The following is a 5,287-nucleotide window of genomic DNA, read 5'->3' as shown; positions in this document are numbered from 1 at the left end:
TCAGGCAAGCGATACCGGAGTCTTAAGGCGAGCACAGAAAGACTCAGAAGAAGCTTCTATCCCCAGGCCATCAGGCTGCTAAACGAACAATAATCGCTAAACGAACAATAATCACTATGCAACAACCATCAAATGCACACAGCACACACACCCACACGCACACACTCACTCAAACAAACAACACACTGCAGCACCCACTCTCCACACTTTAGATCACACAAACACACTTACACTTTATATTTATTGATAAAGGATTTGCACTACAACTCGTACACCTACTGTGAATTGTACCTAAATTGCACCTCGTCCCATTTCTCCATTTCTGCCTTGCACTATATAGTATTGTATATTAGTACACTGCACAGTATTGTATATTGTATGGTAACTACGTCTATTCTGCATCGAACATTGTACATATGTCTAAACTGAACACTGTGACCTTTTTTCTTTTTTTTACTTCTAATTTTACTATGTTTTATTTCATACTTATCTTGTCTTGCACAGTCTCTGGAGCGCAACAGTAAGAAGCATTTTGTACAAAAGTATTCTGTACTTCTGTATGACAACTATTAAAGAAACTTGAAACTTGAACTTGAACGATTACTCGACAGCGGTGGCAATAACACGCAGGTCTTACGCGGGACTGAAGAGAATTCTGAAAGAAAACGGAATGAAATTCCAATCACCCATGACCTCGCTAAGGATTCACTGGAAGGAAGGAACGGTGACGTACGCGTCGGCGCGGGAGGCGGCGGGGGAGATGAGGCGACGGGGGATGCAGATGGCGGAGGACGGAGAAGGAAGGAGACAGGAGGACCAGATACTGAGCCTGCAGCAGAGATTGGAGAAAGCACGCAGGTGGTCCGGAGTAGGAGACCGAAACCCGGAAGAGGAGGGAGGAGAGAGGAGAAGGCCGAGGTGAGACGTGACAGACCGAAGGCGGAGACAGACGAGGAGGCCAGAGACGGAGAAGGAGGGGAGAGGAGGCGGGAGGAGACGAACGGATGAGTACACGCACAAGAGATTGAAAAAACTATCCAAATAGAGACAAAATATAGAAACTGAAATAACATATACATAAACACACATTCCCAGGTAGAGGCAGGATATAGGAACAAACATAACATATACATGGACACATAATACACATGCTGATGAAGGAAATAAATGGAAATATAATTAGGTATAATAGACGGAACACAGAACATATTGAAACAAATACATAGACACACGCTACGAGTGACACAGTTGGAAGGAATTAAGGGGATAAATAAACATCACATAGAAAATAGAGGGGAGGAAAAGAAAGTAAGAGGGGTACACAGAGGACACCACACACGTGTTTGGGAGGAAGGAGAGACATTGGAACATATGAGCCACATTGAGAGGGACCTAGGAAATGGGGATCTTTGAACAAAATGAAAGACAGAGCGCTTTTGACCAGGAGCTCGACAGCACTAAAAACAGTAAGAAGGCTGGACAAATATGACGAGCGGTTGGGGACAAGGGTTTCAGACCCCCAAGCCGTCAGGAGGAGGCCTCTCACTAGGAGAGCAGTTACTCCTCACCCACCAGCAGGGGACAGGGGGGGACACAGGGACCCCCCGAACGCCTTGGGAGCACTTTATGTAACGTTTATGTTTTTTATTTATGTTAATCATTATATGTATTCGGTGAAGAGAGCGAAGGCTACAACCGAAGGGGGGAATAACTGTGACATGGGGGGGACTAACAGACGAAAGAAGAAGAAAGATGACAAAGGTTAAAGGGATAAAAATGATGTCGTTAAACGTTAATTGTGAGGTTTCGGTCCTTGCTCACCTACTCGCTCTGTTCCTTTAAACCACCTCGCTCTGTTTTCCATTTGTTTCTGTTAATCATTTCATTCCCCCATTCACATGCTTCTTCCCAGAGACGTCGTTGATTGGTTCTCTCCCGTCCACACGCTTTTCAATCACATCCCCCAGCTGTCACTGCTTGTCAATCAATCAATCCCGTATTATTTATACCCCGTTTCCCCACTCAAGTTTTGTTGGATCGTTTTGATATTTTCTGTTTGCATTCGCCGTTCCTGCTGCTGCTGTTGTTCCCTGTGCTTTACCTCCAGGATTTCCAAGAAGCCTTCCTCTTGGACACCTTTTTCCCGTGGCGACGAGCTCGCTCCGCTGCTGTTCCAGCGCTCTTTACGCACAACGCCTGGGTGAGTTTTTAATGACTGTCTTTGATCAAATTCCGTTTTCGTGTGTTTTTATAACACTGAAGATTACCACCTTTTTATCAGACAGTCACTCACCCAGCGGTTGCCTTTTTGATTGTTTCACTGGGATAATATTTTGACCTAACATCTCCCACTGTGTGTTTATCACACCGAAGATATTATCACATTGGATTGTATTTTGGACTTCGCTCTCAGTGTCTATTTTTGCACCGAAGATATTTTTCACTTGGGATTGTGTTTTGGAACATTGCTCACTGTGTGTGTTTACACGAAGATTAGTTCACTTGGATAACTTTTGTTTTTGGGTACAAGTCACCTCTCCTGTTCTCCTGCTCGTTCTACCTGCACCCTGTGTTGACTCGCTCCCTCTCTCTCTCTCTCGGTCCCGCATCACCTCGGAGATTCTGCCGAGAGAGGTCTGCAGAGCGGCTCTGACGTCAGCATCTGCTACCCCCTACTACCACCTCGGGAGAAGCTGCAGAGCAGCAGAACTATTCATCCTTGCTTGAAGTCCAGTCTTGTTTAGACTCTTCCTTTTCTGTGCTGTTTAGTTAGTCTCAATAAACAAGCCCCTGTTTTTGGCAACTCTGAATCCTACTCTCTTGTGTCGTTGCGTTTGGGGTCGGTGTCAAACCATAACATTAATGGAATGAATAATACGATAAAGAGGGGCAAAGTGATGTTGAAGTGTAAAAAAAGTGAGATGGAAGTGATTTTTTTGCAGGAGACACATTTGATAGCACAGGATCACGAGAAACTGAAGAGATTTGGATATGAAAATGCATACTATAGTTCCTTTAAACAGACCCTGAGGAGAGGAGTAATCACGTTAATCAAAAACAGTCAAATTTGAATTGATCAAGGAAGTAAGAGACAAGGAGGGAAGATTTGTTCTGGTGAAGGGGAAAATGGAGGGTCAAATGGTAACGTTAGTGAATGTGTATGCACCACCGGAGTAAAAGTTAAAAACGTTTCTACTTTTAAATCTACTTAAAGGAAAACTCCAACATTTTGGGAAATTAGCTTATTTGCCATCTACCCTGGAGTTAGACAAGAATATACATACCTTTTTCTTTCTCTGTGCATGCAGTAGGAGTAGGAAGACGTTGGGAACTAGGCTAATGGAGGAACCTACTTCCAGTGACTGACGCTAAGCTAGGCTAACGGTGCGCGTCTTCCTACTCCTACTGCATGCACAGAGAAGAAAAAAGGTATGTATCTTCTTGTCTAACTCCAGGGTAGATGGCAAATAAGCTAATTTCCCCAAATGTTGGAGTTTTCCTTTAAGAGTTCCCAAAGACTCAGAGATTAACTTTAAAAAGTAAAATCTTAACACATCAATATATATCTAGGGCGCCCCTTATTAAGTCCGATTATAAACGGGATGTACAGTTATTAATCCCAGTTACTCTAGTTTAAACATGTTCAGAAAGATGTAGAATAAATTTTTGCTTGGAAGTTGTAGGATACAATGTGTAAATAATACCAGATATGTACAGTAGTAGTTCTATTATAACAGACAATAAAGATTGTGAAAATTAGACCGAAATCAGCATTACAGTTTAGCAGAGTATGGCAAATGGCATTTATTTATTTTCAAATGACTGATAGAAATGAGAGGACAGTTTCATTAGAGGCCAGTGACCTCTGTAGACGTAGCCATGGCATTACAGTAATCCACTAACACATGAGACAGGATTTACTCTCAATCTAATCAGAACAATCTGTCTGCTTAGCACTCTCTCTCACACACACACATACACATACAATACATAATAACGAGACAGTTGTTATTCATTGTCTTGCATTGGTTCTGTGAGTTTCACGAGTGCCGTGTTATCACGGGCGACGTAAAAGGACAAGCCGACTCAAGTAAACACATTGCTCTTTATTTTTGCAACAACAACATCATGAAATCATCTTTTCTCTCTTGTACTTTGTTTATATCTTCTTCTTTTTTTCTTTTTTTGCTGTGAACAGCAACAGTCTGGCATGACCAGTTTAAGGCTTTTTATTCTAGCACTGTGTTTGTGTTTGAGGTACAGCCAGCCAGCCCAGTCTCTTCAGAACACTGTTTATGGTACGTCTCACTTGTTATTACCATGACAGACTCGACAGTTAGCACCATAATAACCAAAGCCTCGGAACGTTTGTAGCCAGCGTTGTTGTGCTAGTTTTTGACGCAAAAGCACCTCTATGACCAGCAATGATGCCAACTCACTCATTCGGTAACTCAGTTATTAACTCACTCACTCAAGGTTAGCCGATCTGCCCCTAGTGGCAGCTCACGGGAAATGCGCTTTGCATCTACGACACTGCATGTCCCTTGTGCAATACGATCTCATCAGAAAACGTAAATAAAGTACTAATCTTGACAACAGGAAAAAAGGTACATAATGTATGTTATGTTATATATATATACAGTATATAAGTAATATTACTTTTGTATGGGCAAAAAGTTACAAAACACCGCAACCCGGGCATAAATACATAGTACGATACATAAATGTATTACGTATTATGGCTATAACATAACGTACATTATGTAAAAAAATTCTGTGGTTGATAAGTACTTTATTTACGTTATATAAATGGGGGTGCACTTCCCCCCGCTACACAGGTGGTGGTGGTGGTGGAGATCATAGACATATATAAAGGCTAGATGACTCACCGCGCTGCTGGCCAATGGATATAACTCATAACATGAATGTCTATGGTGCATGTACTATTGAAATAACCATAGCTTGCTAAATTTTCAACCGATTTTCAAACGGTTTGGTTTGTTATAAAAGTCAGAGCTGTAGTTATCATACTGCATACTTATAATGGACTTTCATATGAAAATTATTTCAACATATCCAAGCATCGTTAATAACGTTTGTAATAAACCAAACCGCTTGTAAATCCGTCAAGATTTCAGCGAGTTAAGAGTATTTTTGTTTGTGCAGATCACTCACCTTACAACAGCTACCATAGAACATACCAGAAGAGTTGACTGTGACAAGATGGCCGCCGGTGAACTACGCTGGAGACTCTGCCTTGCACCATCTAGTTATATATATATCTATG

The sequence above is a fragment of the Notolepis coatsorum genome (assembly GCF_963971535.1).
Source record: "Notolepis coatsorum genome assembly, chromosome: 17".
In the NCBI taxonomy this organism is placed as follows: Eukaryota; Metazoa; Chordata; class Actinopteri; order Aulopiformes; family Paralepididae; genus Notolepis; species Notolepis coatsorum.
This window is presented reverse-complemented; position numbering follows the sequence as displayed.